Raw genomic sequence first — 17,058 nt, 5'->3', positions numbered from 1 at the left:
CCAATCCCACGGATGTGCAAGGCTTCCAGCTGCTGACAGATGTGGCTCCTTGCAGGCAGCAGCACAGGGTGGGCAGGGACACGGGGCAATGTGAGGTGCCAGCAGCTCCCTTGGGATTTCCTGCTCTGGGCTGGGGCGATGCTCAAGGGGCACCTGCTGCAATCAGGGCACCACAAAAACCCTGGGAGTGCAGTATCATGAGGATTGTGTAAATATTTTGATTAACTTCACCTTGAATCTCGATGAAGGGGAGATTTTTATCGCATTTACTGGCAAAACAGCTTTCTTTTCTTTCTGGGAGGGAGGGGAGGATGACTAACTGCTGGAGGAGAATTCCTGGAGTGATTGCACAGCAGATGAAAGCAGCCAGATAGGAGCTGCTCTGCCCCAGGAGCAAGTGGACAGGCACCCCCAGTCAGTGTGCTGAGCAGGGATGAGCTCACAACTCCTGTTGACTGGGACACATTTGCCAGACCTGTCTGTCTGCTCGGAGCTGACACACGAGCACGGGGCAGCACGAGCTGCTGCAGAGCTTGTCCAGCTCCATCCCGGGGAGGGAGGAGGGCTGGCTGCCTCCTCCTGCCACAGCAGTTCACACGAGGGGTTCACTTGAGGGGTTTGGGTTCAATCCCTGGAGTGGTGTCCGTGGAATTACCACAGCCTGGGAATAACCCACTTGGGCTGTGAGGGGAGGGATGTGCAGGGTGGTCACACCAACGCCACTGCCCTGGGGGGAGGGGGTTCCTCTGCCCTCCACAGCCACTGCCAGAGCACAGGACCTCCTCTCCCTGCCAGAATTCCCCAGGGGAAGTTCATCTGAGCCTGTGGGCAGGAGGTGCCCAATGAGTGGAGGAACACCGTGACTGTGACCGTGGATGGGTGGCATTTCCCTCAGCAAAGTCTGCCTGAGTGAAAGCCATGGCAGCAGACTCTGTTGGGGAGGCTGAAAATAGGGAACAAGTCCAGAGCTGAGACATCACCAGGGCCTGGATCACTCCAGGGCTGTGGAAGGAGACAAAACAGCAAATCTTCACACCTTGTCTGCATCTCCAGTACTGGGGATTGTTGAATATTGCTTGGAGGGGTTGCTGACAGCTCCTCACTCCAGTTATCCACCTCCACAGACTGAAGGAATGGGCTGGGATGGGAGTGGGATTGCAAAAGCCTGGGCAGACATCATCCATCAGTCCATCCTGCCTGTCATCCAGCTGCATCCAGGGTGCTTCTGCGGGCTGTGACACCCTATGAAACCATGGACACCTTCTGTGGCACCCCCTTCCTGTTCTAAAATACGCCACAGCCATCCCTATTTCCTCTTTGAGGCTCTTTGGGGCAGAGCACAACACCAAGCACAGCACCAGGCATGGCCAGGGATGGCTTTGGCTTCAAGGATACAAGGATTTTGTATCTTTATATCTCTGAATCTCCTCTATAGTTTAAACATTTGTGAGTGCTTTGCATGTGCCTTTTGCTTTGAATAGCAACGAAAATATGGTTCAGGGCATGAAAAGGTCTTGGGGGTAAAAATGTGAAAGGTTTGGTAAGACCCTCAAAAATAAAAGTTAAACCATTTTTCCCAAAGGGGAAATTTGCTTCCAACAAAAACACAGAGGCATCTTTTGGTGCATTTTGTATGGATTTTATCAATGGACCAGTTATGTGTGTGTGGGAGGGAGAGGGAGGGATGAGTGCAGTGGTGGGGAGCTGGATACAGTCAGGGGTTGACTGTCCTTCAAGCAGCAAACTGTGTCTGCATCAGGGACTTTGGTGGCACTCCCAGGCTTTATCTCTGCTGGAAGAAAGTCCCAGAAGGTGCTGTCAGCACATGGTGCTGCAGGGGTTACAGCCTTGCTGGTCAATTAAACAGTTCCTAGGAAAGATCCTGGGCCTTGCACCTTGGCTGCCCATGAGAAAGCCCCAGCACTGCTTTGGGGGTCCTGTACCTGCTCCTCAGGGAGTGTCTTCACCGTGCAGCCCCCTGAGAGACTCAGTGCAGAGCTGAAATGTGTCTCTGAGGTGAAGCCACCTCGGTGGCACTTGATGGCAGGAGACCCCTGGGTCTGGAATGCCTGGAATGTCAGTGCTGGGCTGCCTGAAACGCCCCAGCAGCAGAGAACAGGGGCTGTTCCAGCCTGAGATCGGGAGTCCTGATTTATTGCACAACCTACCCTGTCAACAGATGGGTGAGATAGAGGGCAGCCGAGGAGCTGCTCCCTGTGCTGATTAGCTTGTCAGGGGATGCCTGGGGATCGCTGTCATGAGCAGTGAGTCACAGCTGGGGCTGCTTCTCATGTCTTTGAGTCTGCAACCCCCCAGGAACCCAGAGAGCGCAGAGCTGCGGGGAGAGAACAAAGAGAGCTGTGCCGGCACGATCTGCAAAGCAAAGCATCCCATCATCCCGTCAGGGGATGGGCACTGCCCCACTGCAGCCCTGGCACACGGCAGCAGGGGGAGGAGGGTGGAAATGAGATTTTCAACCAGCCCTGTCCAACGAGGGAGTTTTTCAGCTCCCCAAAAGGAGGCTGGGACAAGGTGGGGGTCAGGCTCTTCTTACAAACAACCAACAGACAGGACAAGGGGAAATGGCCTCAAGTTGCACCAGGGGAAGTTCAAGTTGGATATTAGGAAAAATTTCTTCACTGAAAGAGTGGTTAAGTACTGGAACAGGCTCCCCAGGGAAGTGCTGGCGTGACCACTCCTGGAATTGTTCAAAAATCAAGTGGATGTGACAACTTGTGATATGGTTTAGTGGACAGGATTTGGTCAAAGGCTGGACTTGATGATCTTGGAGATCTTTTCCAACCTTAATGATTCTGTGAACCTAAACAGGGCTGAGATGTTTGGATCCTCTCTGCACAACCTGACAGGCTGTAGACAGGCCCATTTTGTTCTCCAGGGTGAAGTCCTTTGTGTTCACCAAGAGGAAACTTCTTCATCCTCCTGACGGAGTTTCAGGAGTTCAGAGCAAGGCTTGCGGTTGAATGGGAATTCCTGAAGTCTTGATTGCCCAGGGCCCTTAGGTATCCAGTTCCCATTAAAATTAATAACTCCTAACTATCCCGAAGGTCTGGACTGGGGTCACAGAGGTGCTTTGGAAAGCTTGAGACCCTCCACAGCTCTGGCCCAGGTACATGTTCAGCACTAACCAGTCTTGGCAGGTGTTTTCTCTCTGTCACATCACGTTTACCTCCAGCCTGGCAGTGCCCCCAAGAGCCAGGAGCTTCTTATCATTTTATAGAGCACGTCAATTTAGTACAGCCATTGCTGCATGGGAAACATGCTTGGCCACTGCTCTACAGGTCAAATGCCCTGTTGGTAAGACCTGTGTTGGTTGTGCTGGTTCCTGCATGTGGCACCCTCATGCCAGGGGTCCATCGTCCCACCCGCCCCGGGGACACGGTGCTGGTGATGTGCTTGTGGGGGAGGATGCACCATGAACCCAGGACTGTGCAGACAAATTCAGGGCTGAGCTGTGCTCCAGCCCTCTCCCTGCACACCATCAAACTCACCCTACTTTGCCTCATGTGTGGCTCTTTCCCAGACTCCAGCCTTCGCTCTCCTCCCCCAGCAGCACGCGCTGGACCGTCCCTGTGTCTGTCCCGTGGCTGCCCCGTCCCCTGCACCCCCGAGGAAAGAATTCAGCTTTGCAAAAGCAAGGCAGGAACAAAGCAGGGAAAAAAAAAAAGAAAAAAAGAGCAATTTTGTATTATTTTCTTTTCTGGGCCATTTTGAATTAATTAAGGAATGTGATCTAAACTATAAATACCCTCCTTCACGTATGATTTATGGCCTGTTTGTTCTGGATTGGTATGTGCTTAATCTCTAATTGTAAGCCCACCATCTGTTTTTATTGATCTGCTTGCCAGGAGAGTTATTGCTCTCCTTGGCCTTATATGGGAAAATTAGGTATGTGGTGAGCAAGCCAGCTCGGGGCTGCTCTTACGTCACCCTTGGAGCAGCTTGGGATTGAGCTTCCAGCACTGCTCCGGCCTCCAGCTCCTGCCAGTCCCCATTTACCATGTAAAACCTGAACTTAGGGGTTCCACAGAGCCCTGATATCAACAGCAGCATCAGCCCATCCCTCTGTATCAATCCCCCTTCAGTGGCTGGGATGGGTTTGCTCTTAAAAAAAACAGGAGGAGAAGAGGCTGGGGTGGCCTTGGTGTTTTGGGCTGTAAATCAGGCTGCTGCCAACTCAGCCTGGGTGCTTTCAATGGTGGGAGTGTCTCCATGAGAAAACAGGCTGGATTTATTCACTGAACCTGGAGGGATTTGTCTGTTATTGACCCGTGAGATAATGGTGCCCGAGCCCAGCCCGTGTGCTCCGCATGGCCGGAGCAGGGAGGGAAGGATAAAGGATCCCAGGAACATTTTGAGGCTTAAGGGAAGCCTGTGGATTTGAACAAAGAGGAGCAGTTTATTTGCAAAGCTGGGAAGCAGAGAAAGGCAGTGATGGTGCCACAGGAGAGCCACCTCCAAAGGGAAGGGGGTCCCTGTCCCTCTTCACCTGGTCCCAGCGGGGCTGGATGATCCCTCTGGCTCCCAGACCCAGCTGGACTGTGGGTGGGAGCCCTGGGGAAGGGTGGGATGAGTCTCTCTGGGGCACTAAAGGCTGCCACAAGTGGTGGGGATGCAGTGATGCCCAGGACCCACAGGGCCCCGCCCAGAGTCTGCAGGGAGATCTAGGACACAGCACCCAGCTGGGCCAGTGCCAGGGGCATGGGGACCATCCCTCCCCCCACCCTGGGGTGTGTGGGCTGAGACCCTTCCTCCCCATGGGGAACCCCTGAGATGGGGGTCACACCAAACCCCTGGCTCTGCATTTAGGTATCAACCCCGAAATACCCCAAAATACATTTGCAGTCAGGAAGGAGCTCTTGTAATTTGCTCAGGCTCCCACATCCTCCTGTGGTTGTTATTTTAAGCCCTTCCCCTGATTCCAGGGCCCTGGTCTGGAGATCCCCATTCCCAGACTGACTGATGCGTGCGATGACAGAATTTCTGCTGTTGGGCAAATTAATTTCCCATGGGATCGTGGCCTGATACATAAATATAAAACTGACACGTTTTTACTCAGCTGAAAAGAAAATAGCTCCAGCTTGCATGAGATAACGTTTCCAGGAGATAAGGCAGCAGTTGGAGTGTGAATTGCCATGTGGATCCCATTTTTCCCACAGATCCCTGGTGAGGTTTGTTGGCCGGGCTGTGCAACATCAGCTCTTGATAAGCGCCAGCCTGTGTTAATGCAACGTTTCAGTTCTGCTTCATCTCACCCCACACCTGCCTTTGGCTGGGCAGAGGAAATGGGTGGGTGGGTGGGAGCAGGGAATCTCACTGCCTGGCATATTTGGAATTCCCCACGGGATCTGCCTGGAGCTGTGTTGGTGCTGGGAGGGTCCAGCCCTGAAGCCCCCGAGCTGGGAGGGGGAGGAGATGGACGACTGCTCCTCGTGGAATGGCCAAGTCCCAGCTGGGTCAGAGAACGTGGAGCTCCTGTCTCCTCCTCCAGTAAGGGAACCGTCGAGAAAATCACTTGGGGAGTGGAATTCCATGGCTTTGGGCAGGATTGTGCTGGGAACCCGGCGGCTGGAGCTGAGGGCCTGGCTCCTGTCCCACTGCCCTGGGAGCTGCTCTAATCCAGAGCTGTCTCTAAGGCCCCTTTGTGTACAAGCCCTGGTGAGAGGAGGTTGTGATTCCAGGCTGGAGTGGTGGCCCAGTGCCCCCAGGGCCCAGGCTGTGTCTGGAGGTTGATCTCAGGCCCTGGAGCCCTGGATCCTTTAGAACATGCGGCAGAAATGAGTGTGTTCCATCCAGCAATCCTGAGCTCAGCCCTTATAAATAACCTCTCCCTCTCTCTCCCCTCCCCTCCCCTCCCTTGGGAACCTCAGGATGATTAATTCCTGAAGAATGTTCTTGGAGCTCTGCAGGAGGTGCTGATGGGCCCCACACATGGTGTGAGGGGTTGGGATACCAGAGCAGAGTTATCTCCAGGCTGTGCAGCCCAGCCTTTGGATAGTTCTGCGTCCAGGCAGAGCCATTCCCATCCCATCCCACCCCATCCCACCCCATCCCATCCCGTCCCATCCCATCCCATCCTCTTTGCTCGGGCCCTCTGCAGTGTCAGATGTCACAGCAGCTCATTTATGAGCTCTCCCCTCCTGCAGACACACCACCAGGAGCTCCCCAGGGATGGGTCAGTGGGTCACTGCAGACCTGCAGCCTGGCTCTGTTTGCCTGGAATGACTTTCCCGTTGCCAGAGGTGCCTGTTGGAACCATCACACTGCCAGGGGTGACCCTCCAGCCATGGGAGACCTTTGGAAAGGCAGACTGGGACCTGCAGTGAAGAGGGAGAGGCACATCCTGGAGCTGCCTGCCTCTGGGAGCACTGGGGGAACACAGGATCTCATAGACATCTGGGGTACCAGGAGGCTTGGGGTCAATTTATTGGGATAATCTCAGAGAAAATTCAGTTGTATTTATATCTGGAGCCTCCAGACTAGAGCAGGGTGCCTCTGGAGCCCAAGTGAGGGACCACCACAACCAGAAAAGGAGGTGGGACAGCCTGGGACTCAAGAGGAAGAGTCCCTTCAGGAGCAATTCACACCAGGGGGACAGAGCCAGAGGGTCTCTGGCACAGCACAAATCCTCTGCCAGGGAAGCTCACCCCAGGCTCACCTCTGGGTCCCTCTGTTGTGCCCATGGAGGTGGCACCAGCTCCTGGGTACCTCCCTGAGGGTGTGATTTAGCCCTTGGAGAAGCTGCAAGCTCAACACAGGAGCAACATGGTTATACATGGGAGGTCAAACAAAGGGATTTATTGATTATTCCTGGTCCTAAACTCCCTAACTAGGAAGCACACTCTGCCTCAAGCAGCTCAGAGCCTACATGATTAGTAAATCTATATTTATTGTCATAAAGGGCACAATTTTATTTTTTTAATGACAGAAAAAAATGCAAAATCCAGAAAAAATTGAGTAAGGGAGAATTTCTTCGTAAATGTTTGCAAAGACACTTTTATTGCAGAGGCTTAAACTGTTCTGCTGTTTCCCTCCCTGCCTGTCTGCTGCCTCTAGTCAGCTAGAATATGCTGACCACTTCCTACCAACCTCAGCAGAGACATTAAAATGTCAAAAATTGTTTATTCTTGCAAGAAAATGTGGGAAAGGAGAGACCAGACCCACACTCAGACTGCCATCAAGAGAGAGTCGTCAGTGAGCTCAGCTCCACTGCCAGACATCAAAAAAATGCACAAAAAAAGGAAGAGTAAGTCATGTATCAGAGGTTATTTGAGGTACAAGATGCAGCAGAAGAGGGCTCTTGGCAGACATGGATTCCTTGGGATCAGGAGGGCTGGGAGTGGTGCAGCTGGTGGGACTGCAGGGGTCAAGGTGGGACATGTGGGGTGGGACATGTGGGTCCCCAGGTCGTGCTGCACCCCAGGAGAGGGGAGAAGCCCCCCTCCAGGAGGGACTTTGCAGCTGGGAGCAGCCTGGAGGAGAGCCCTGAGCCCTGGGACACTGGGAAGGGGTTGGTTTTGAGGAGCCACTCCTCGTGCAGAGCCCACTCAGTGAGTCACCAGTGGCTCTTCACCAGTCTGGGACCAGCCTGGGCTCAAGGCAAGTCAAACTGCAGGGAAGAGGTGCTGGACCAAGCCTGGATCAGGGCTTGACTTGCTCATTTCCAGTCCAGAAGGACTTCAGTAGGAGACTTGTAGGTCTATCCAAGCACAGGAGCTGAGATGTTCCCAGGCCTCAGTGAGGGATAAGAGCTGGTTCCAGATGTGCTGCCCCAGCCTTTCCCACTGCACAGGCACATCCCTCTGGGGCTCAGCCATCGTGAGCTCCTGAGGCCACACTGTCCAAAGAGGAATGTGCTGGGAAGTGGTGCCGTGGGCAAGGAGCTCCTGAAAAGTAGATCTGAGCAAAAAATGCCAAACCTAGAAGGATTTGTGCTTTTTCAGAGCACTCTGCTTGCCAAGTGCATACTTAGAAAGAGCTCTGGGGTGTATTGCAAAATCTGCCCCATTTGGAGTGGGTTTGGAATACTTTAATTCCTCTTTAATGATACTGCCCAGGAAATGACAAAGCTCTGGAAAAACAAACAGATTGGATTCTGGCTGGGCTCATATCAAATTGTCACACACATTTTTTTCATGCAGCTCACTGAATCCCAGCAAACCCCTGCAACATCCTGCCACAGCTTTTCTTGTTTCTCTGACACTTCTGGCACGAGAATTGGACAATGCAGCAGATTCCAAGGCTCAGTTACATCCAGGTTTGCCCCGTGCTGGAGGGATCTGGTTTGGATGACACTGCTTTCCCCCTGACACTTGGTATTTTTGCCCTGGGGCCACGTCCTCTGCTGCTCCTGATTCCAGTGCATATCCACTGCCAGGGAAGTTGCAGGATAAGGCCATTTTCAGTGGGAAAAGATTTATCTAAATACTGTAGCCACATGAAGTACCCACTGCTCATGGAATGCTTGGTAGGAATGGCTGGGTGTTGAGTATTCCATTCCAGGGACTTCTCAGAGCTGAGCAATCTGCACTAGGGAAAAGGAAATAAAATAAAACATCGGTGTTCTTCCAGTGGTTAATGGGTAAATATTAATCTGTTTTGAGGTTTTGTGGGGTTATAGCTTTTAAAACAGAACATTGAGAACCTTTGTGCTATGTTGGGGTCATGCACGAGAGGAGGCTGCACTTGAAAAAATCCACATTTGATTTATTAGCGTTAATTTGAGCCACAGCGAGAAGGGAGACCCAGGGAAGGAATCAGGTCTAACCTGGGCCTGCAAACAGTGAAATGCAAGGTCTGGGATAAAGCAGGGCTTTTGTGAAAGCAAATCTTGCAGCTACAAGTCCCAGGTGGAGCCACAGTGGGACCTGAACAATGTCCCTGCTGTGTGTGTGAGCCCAAAGCAAAACACAGGACTAGGGGCAGGGACAGGAGCCCTCCAGAGCTGGGGCATGTCTGGGTGTGGGATTTGATTCAGGGCAGCTCTGCTACAAGGGACACAGTGGGAAATCCCAGCTCCTCCAGGGGGGTGGGATGGGGCCCTGATGGAGTGGGAAGGGAAGTGCAGGGTGGGAGCAATGAGCTGCAGCCCCAAGCAGGGGAAGATGAGCCAAACATCTGGGCCAGCATCCGACTGAGCTGCTCTGCAGCCTGCAAGTGGATTCAGACAAACCCCAGAGCAGTGCTGGGGGCTGTGGGGGCTCGTGAATTCCCTGGAACCAGGGGATGTTGTGGCTCCGGCTCCTCACAGGAGGGAGGAACATCACAGGTGCTTGTACCCCACTGATGGTGTCACAGAGGCACAGAATCACAGGGGCTTCTGAGCTGGAAGGGACCCACAAGGATCCCTGAGTCGATGTCCCACCCGGGAGGGCAGCAGGACAGCCTGGCATCCCCTGCAGTGCCAAACCACTGCAGGTCCCTGGTGTGTGCAGGTGCTTTGCATCCCTCTTGGAGGGCACAGTGGAGGCACAGGGGTGGGAACAAGGGCAGGGAGTGGGTGAATGTCTCCATGGACAGCCAGCAAGGCCTGGTGTCTCTCCACACCTCCAGGGTCAAGGCTGCTGCTTTGCTTCAGCAACACAGGCTCCACTGGGTCATGGAGAGGGATCTTCCAGCAGGGCAGAGCCCTGGGACAGTGTGGTGTGGGATGTCCCAGGGAAGCTGATCCACCTCAGCAGGATCCAAGGGCTGAGAGCAGCCGGGATGAGCAGCAGGACAGGGAGCCTGCTCCGAGCCAGCCCACACTGCAGCACACCAGGCTTCCTCCCCCTGCCTGGGCAAGTCCCTTGGGGGGTCCCAGCAGCAGGTCCTGCAGGGCTGGGGCAGGGCACATCCCTGCATCAGGCTGCAGCTCCAACACTGTTTCTTTGCTCTCTCCCATTGGATTTGACACAAAAATTCTGTGGTGCTTCTTCCTTCCCCAACATCTGATAAAAAATGAGTGTCTTTCCTCTTCCCCTGGCAATCAGTGGCACAGCAGCAAAGCATTGGGTTTGGGAGCCTTCATCAGAGCACTTGGGCTGTGAGCAGAAAACTGGAGCCACAAATGTGGGAATTCCTCCCTGGGAAGAGGGTGAGGAGGGGCTGCCAGTTCCTATCAGCCATCAGCAGTCAGGGGCATGAGCAGGAGATTCTGATTTCCTCCAGGACCTTCAGACATCAGCCTGGGTGAAGCAGCTCATTAAAAGCAACTAATTGCTGCAGTCATTTGTGAAATGAATTTTTCAAGGTTAATTTAGCTGAGCACTGAGAGCCCTCCATTTAGCTCTGAAGAGGGTGAGCAGCACATGCCACACAGCCCCCACCCCTGCTGCACCCCTGCTCTGGGGACAGACCATCCAGGATGGGCAGCTCCAATCTGGAGCATCCTCCAGGACTGCCAACAGGGAAACCCAGCCCAGAGGATGCAAAGTGCTGGTCCCACGATGGCAGGGTGACCAGCAGGCCAGCTTGGTTTGTGCTTGATGCAGGCTTTGCTTTGTCTTGAGATGAGCAATCCCTTCAAAAGTCCTTTTAACCACTGCAGGAATACAGGAATACTGGGGAAAGCAGAGCCTGAAACATGAAGTGTTCAGTTAAACTTTACTGTTCACCTCCCTTATCCCATTTCCCCTTTGCCGTGGAGTTTCCATAAGCAAATCTCCCTGTCTGATGGACTCCCAGGTGACATTAAAGACAGCAGGAACTCTCTCTGGGGGCAAAGGAGACATTTTCTGGAACTGGAGTGGTGCTTGGTGGTGGAATCATTTTCTGCTCCTTGCAGACTAAAAGCAAGCCCAGGGAAGAAAACAAATGCAAAGCCTTTCCTGACCTGTCATTTCAGGTCCAGGGTGGGGGTTCTACCAGCCTTTACTGTCTCCTTTGTGAATGGCCATGCAAAACAGCCTGGGCAGGGGTTTCAGTGCTGTGGGACACTGAAGGTGAGGTCTCTGCCACGTAGGAGCAGTGGGGATCTCTGTCCATCTGTCACAGAATCACAGAATGTGCTGAGCTGGAAGGGACCCACAAGGATCATCAGTCCAACTCCTGGCCCTGCACAGGCCCATCCCCAAGAGTCACCCCCTGTGCCCCAGAGGATCAGCCAAACCCTCCTGCAGCTCTGGCAGCCTTGGGGCTGTGCCCACTGCCCTGGGGAGCCTGGGCAGTGCCCAACCAGCCTCTGGGGGAAGAACCTTTGGCTGAGATCCAACCTGAACCTGCCCTGGCACAGCTCCAGCCATTCCCTGGGTGCTGTCCCTGGTTCACTCTCTGTGCATTTGGAACCACGTCCCCCTTGGAAGGAAACAGCTGCAGAGCCCAGTTTTGAGTGTGCCAGGGCACAGGGAGCGCCCTGAACCCCAGCACCCTCCCACCCTGCAGTGGCACATTGAGGTGCCCATCCCACCAAGGGGCTGCCCCCCTGCCAGACCCCCTTGGCCAAGGTATGTGTGAGGGAATGCTGGAGTGGAGCTGGTGCAGCTCCACTTGTCCCACCCGAGCACAGACCGAGTGTGGTGTCAGGCTGCTGGGAAACAGGCTGTTCAGTGGGTGTATCCTGTGTTTACACAGACCCGCCAGCTGTGACAGTGCAGATGTTTCCTGTCTCCCTGGAACTGCAAAGAGCCATTTGGTGGCTGGAAGTGGTTCCTGGAATGAAGCCGTGGATTTGGGCTCCCAGAGAGCACCTGAGCTCCAGCGAGCGGGACGTGCCCGGGCAGTGCCCACCTCACCCTGTCCAGGTGAGTGCCCGTCTGTGGCCAGGCTGGAGAGGCAGCTCCAAGGAGGAAAGGTGAGCTCTGGGGCCAGAGCAGGCTTGGCTGTCCCCTGGAATGAGTCCAGCTCCCCCAGGGAGGGACGGGGCCGTGCAGGATGTGGGGATCTGCAGGTAGGCAGGAAGATCCCACGTGAGCAGGATGGGAGGATGTGACTATTTACTGTGGGCCCTTGTTGAGTCTCTGTCTTTTCCTTCTCTGGACCCTAGGAGCTGAGTGTTGCCATCTCTTCTGGCTGAAGTCTGCATTTAGGAAATACATAAAAGCCTCTTCTGTCCTGGGGACAACCTCCTGGCAAGGCTGGGTGAAAACCTGCTCCATTTCTTTGCCTGAACAATCTGCTGTGCAGCAAAGACACCAAAGAGCAGCTGTGAACACACAGGGCAAAGCTGTTGGGAAGCTGAGCTGGGCAGTCACAGCCCAGTGGGAAGGACACTTTGCTAAATGGGACTTCTGGGCCCCGGGCCTTTTCTCCAGGATGAGTCATGTGAAACAGGACTGGTGTTCTGGTCTCAAGGCCAGCCTCTGGTCTGGGACTGTGGCTCTCACTAGCCAGACACCCAACCAGGGAGTCACAGCCCAAATCTCCAGGTGAGGTGGCACCATCCTAGACCTTTCCACCCAAAGGCTGTTGGAAGCTCCCAGAGAGGAATTCTGCTGTTCCACCTGTGAGTCCTGGCCTCTGGGAGGTTCACAGGCCACAGGAGGCAGCAGGAGAGGCAACTCCTTTCAGAGCTCCCCTGGTGCTCTCACCACACAAGATCTGAGGTTCAGAGGCACCTCTGGCCCAACCCCTGCTCCCAGTGGGACACCAGAGATCAGGTAGCTGAGTACTGTGGTCAGGGTACCTCCAAGGAGGGAAGTTCCTCAGCCTCACTGGTTCCTGGTCCAGGGTCCAGCCACCCTCATGCTGAAAGGGATTCTTTTGCTAAATCTCATCAGAATTTCCATGTTTGTGACTTGTGTCTGGTGCCTTTTTCAGTGTTTGCCTCTGAAGAGAGATCATTGCTGCTGTCCCTGCACCCTTCCATGAGGGGTTTGAAGACAGAAGGCCACCAGACCTCCCTTCACCTGCTCCAGGCTCAAGAAGTCCACCTTCCCAACCTGTGTTACATGTCCCACACCTTCTTGGGCCTCAGCACTGAGCTCTCTCCACTTTGTCAGTGTTGTGCTTGTTCTTGGGGCCCCCCAAATTGCACAGAGTTAATTCAGAAGTGTCCCAACAAGTGCCATATAGAGGGGTACAATTCATTCTCTCTCCTGATGCTCTCCAGTCTTCCTCAATCACATCTGTGGAGTCTCTTGGGAGCCACAAGTGCTGCATGAGGACCATGATGGGACTGTGGCACACACCACTCAGAAGCCCCTTGCCTGAGGAAGGGCACCAGGGATGGTTTGCTTTTAACCAGTTCAGCATTAATGAGTCTCAACATGTTTCTCTAACTGGAAAAACATGAGAAGCCTTGCAGCAGTAAGTCCTATTTTCATCCCATTTTGAAAAGCCAAGCCTAACGAGTAGGACACGGAGTGGGATGGAAACACTGACTGCTTTGCTTTGCCATTTAATAGCAAAAAATCCAGCACACCCTATTCATCTGCATCTCCTACTCTTTTCCCATCTTGCCAGCTTTCCAAGACTCTGAAGCTGCTTTGGAGCCTGTGGTGGATTTTCCCCTCTGCTGTAGGACCATCGTGGCCACCACCCCTCCTGTTGTGTCTCCCCCGAGGTGTCTGAAGTTCTTGGGCTGTTGCCACCTGGGATTCATTCCAGTGGCAGAGCTGCAGTGAGAAGAGGCCCTGGGCAGGGCAGGGGGGTCCGTGTTTGTTCCTCAGAAATGCTGAGGAGCACCCAGGGGAAGGGCAGGGGGTACCAGATCCACTCCTGGAATGTCAGCTGGCCTGGGTCAGACTGCCCAGGCTGAGCTGGCCACTGCCAGAGGAGAAGGTGTGCAAGCCCAGGGCCAGAGCCACATCCTCAATGGGATATTAACAGTCCATGGGATGGGAGAGCCAAATCCTCCCCTCTGCCTGGTTTGCTGGTGTGGAGCTGGGGCAACCAGCCTGTTCCCACCCACCCAGGCAGGACTCGGAGCTGCTCTGGGTTCTGTCGTGTTCTGTCAGAGCCCTTCCCAAGGGATGGAAAAGAACTGCAGTGCCAAGGGTTGTGTCTTTCCTGTCCCTCAAATGAGGAACCTGGGACAGTAGATTGTTTTGCTTCTGCCGTGGTTTCTCTGTCCCCTCTCATCACAAACCCAGGCAGATGTTGGGAACAGCTCCCAGGCAGAGCAGAGAGCAGCTGGTGGGGCCTTCATGGACAACCTTCACTTTGCAAAGCTGCTGTGCTCCAGAGGCACTGCTGGAGCCAACCTCCTTTTCCTACCTGCACAGCTTTGCTGCTGTCAGAGCTGGGATTTTTGGAGAGCCATGGCAGGGCTGATTGAGGGCTTTAGTTCCAAGTTTTCCTCCTGTGCCTCTGAGCTGCAGTGAACCCTTTCCTGGCTCTTTGGCTTCTCTCTCCAGTGACAAACCCCTGGAGCAGGGACTGTCTGGGCATGACCATGTCCTCATCTGGGCTGACCTGAACACTTTCCCAGAAGCAAATATTTCCTCTGCTGTCTCATGCACTGTGGAGCTGGAGCAGGTCCTGGGCAAGGATGCCACCCTCAGTGAGGATTTCTACCTGCACTATTGCAGACAAATTCTCTTCCTGCCAGCACAGGAATGTGGAGGTAAATTCCCTCCCCACAGACTGAAGGAGCGAGTGGCTCTCAGGGAGCAGGAATGCTCCCTGTTGGGAGCAGCTGACCAGCAGGCCTGGCTGCTCTGGGGACACAGGGACAACTGGCTTGTTGCTGGTGGACTCAGCTGTCACCTCAGACAGCCCATCCACTTCTCCATGCCTGATTTCTCCAGACCCCAGGAGGACACAGGATTCAGAGCAGGGTGGATCCCCCCCAGCAGCCCCAGGGGAGGCACACTGGGTACTTGGTGGACAGTTTTAAGCTGTGGTCAAGTCCAGGGAAGCCTGTCCTTGTGCCCTCTGTCCCTGCAGGGCACCCAGGACCCTGGACAGGGAGCTGAAGCACAGACTGCTCTGTCTCTTGGTGTCCTGGGGTGACAACCCTTGGTGTCCTTCCCATTCTGGAGGGGACCACTGGCTCCAGGAGCTGTGGGGCTGCAAACTTAGCTTGGATGCTGCATGGGGGAAGGTGAAGGGGGGCAGGAATTGTACCCCAAATCATTCATCTGCCTACCAGTCTGTGGGACAGCCTCAGCCATGCCCAGCCCGCCCTGCCTGCCACCCATCCTGCCTGGGGCAGCTCTGCAGAGCCCCCTCACTCTGCCCCAGGGCTGCCAGGAACACCAGGCATGGAGGATGCCTGGATGCTCCAAACCAGAGGAGGTGAAAAACTCACAGGGATTGAAACCAGAACTGGACGATTTAGCCACTGTTCTGGGAATGCCTCCTCGGGGCCAGTGCCCTCAGCCGTGCAAGCCCACACCCAGTGATGGGAGCTGTGGGGAACGGGGCTCTGAGGGAGCACTGCTGACGCATTCCCAACAAAAACGGTGTTAACTTCCCAGCAAAGGCCACGGGGAAGCAAAGAGGAGGCAAAGAACTGAGAACAAGAGACAAAAGCACAAGCAGAGCGCTTCAGTCTGGCAGCAGGAGTGCTGTGCTGGGAAAACCCTCGGGTTCATTGCAAGAGTTCTGGCACGTTGAGGGAAGAGGGGAACAAGGCTCTGGACAGTTTCTAAGGAGTGATGGTTCCCTGAGTCTTTTTCCTGGGATTTTCTGCCTGATGGAGATTTTCTGTGTGGTGGGGCTGAGGGGACGTGGGGACATGTGATGTGGGTGCCCTCCTGAGCTGCAGCCTGAGAAGGGATCCAGCTCCCCACAGTGGGTGTCCCTCGGGAAAAGCTGCAAAAGCAAACGTGGGGGGGAATTTCAGGGGTGGGAAGTGGCACAGCAGTTCCTGGGGGTGCTGGAGCTGGGCCAGCCTGGGAATCCTGATCATCCCCAGCCTGGGGAGCACAGTGGGGGTGAGTATCTGACCCTCTCCAAGGCCAGGGCTTGTAGCAGCTGTGTCCCAGCACAGGTCTGTGTCCTGGCCTGGTAAGTGTCCATATCCAGGGTGGCCTGGCTAAAGCAGCTCTTGTGCAATAGAAAATGACCCTGGAGATCCCTTTGGAGAAATGCACCATGCCCATGCCCAGGGAAACCCCTGCCCTCTCCAGCTCTCAGAGCTCCTTGCAACACTCCTTGGATTCACAGGTGCCGGGCAGGGAGGACCAGAGCAACCCCAGCATAAACCTGGGTCATCTCCTCCCTGCTCCATCATGTCACACAGCCCTGGTGAGAGTGGGGTGGGCTGTGATGACTCCATGAGGACTCCTCTGTACCCACAGAGGTGCCTCTCAGCAGCAAAGGGAGGATGGTTCCCTTTGGCTGCCCCACCAGGACACCAGCAATGGGCCAGTGGTGCCATGTGCCCCTGGATGATGGACAAGGCTGGCAGGGATGTCCTCCTCCCTGGGGCCTCTGGCACATGACTGGGACCAGCCCAGCAACCTGGCTGCCTTCCTGCATGGGCCTTGTCTGGCTCTCCTCCTCCTGACTGTTTGACCCATTCCAAAAAATGTGCACTGAAAATGTCACTGCTGCAGTCCCTGGGAAAATGAGAGCATTGATTCAGGCTGATAAATGGCATCCCCACTTAAAAACATATGAACCTTCTGCCACCTCCTGCTCCCACTCCCCTGGGAGCAGCAGAGCTCCCAGTGCAGGATCCCACCCACAGCAGGGCTGGTTTTACACATGTTTTGGCTCAGCACCCTCTGAAAACTGGGGAGAGGGTTCCTGTGCCTCCAGATGGATTCCCAAATGGAATCCCAAATGGAAGTGTGCTGGAACTGTGATTCCAGGAGCTCAGGCTCCAGCCAGCTTCATCCCATCCCAGGAGCAGTGCTGGGGAGGTGCCTCAGGCAGGAACAGGTTCCACTCCTGCTGTGGATCTGTTCCCCAATGTCGAAGGGGACCTGCTGGGGCCACTTGCCCTGGGGCTCCCAGGTCCATCCTCAGTCCTTGGAGCAATTCCCTTCTCAGAGGGGGAGCAGGAGGGGCACAGAGCTGCCTGCCCAGGGAGCAGGAATGTGCTGTGGGATTCCCCCTCCTGCCTCCGGGTGCAGGTTGCTCCCAGCTCTCACAACAGGCTCAGCACTCTGCAAACAGAATTCAGCCACAACCCAGAACACATTACTGAAAAAACAAACAACAGACACATTC

General features: G+C 54.6%; 1 long non-coding RNA gene across 2 annotated transcripts; it reads left to right on the top strand.

Annotated features, from left to right (window-relative positions):
• Positions 1 to 9,363: 9,363 nt before the first annotated feature.
• LOC120325054 lies at positions 9,364 to 12,227 on the top strand. Of its 2 annotated transcripts, none has more exons than XR_005566862.1 (3): positions 9,364 to 9,442; positions 11,569 to 11,738; positions 11,981 to 12,227. It is a non-coding gene; the product is annotated as an uncharacterized LOC120325054 (long non-coding RNA). The 2 variants fall into 2 exon arrangements; XR_005566861.1 differs by having other exon boundaries at positions 9,378 to 9,452.
• The last annotated feature ends 4,831 nt before the right edge of the window (positions 12,228 to 17,058 follow it).

The sequence above is a fragment of the Pipra filicauda genome, unplaced genomic scaffold (genome assembly GCF_003945595.2).
Source record: "Pipra filicauda isolate LSUMZ 115617 unplaced genomic scaffold, ASM394559v2 scaffold80_size11013439_pilon, whole genome shotgun sequence".
In the NCBI taxonomy this organism is placed as follows: Eukaryota; Metazoa; Chordata; class Aves; order Passeriformes; family Pipridae; genus Pipra; species Pipra filicauda.
Note: the sequence above shows the minus strand (reverse complement) of the source record. Positions and strands in the feature narration are given on the sequence as shown.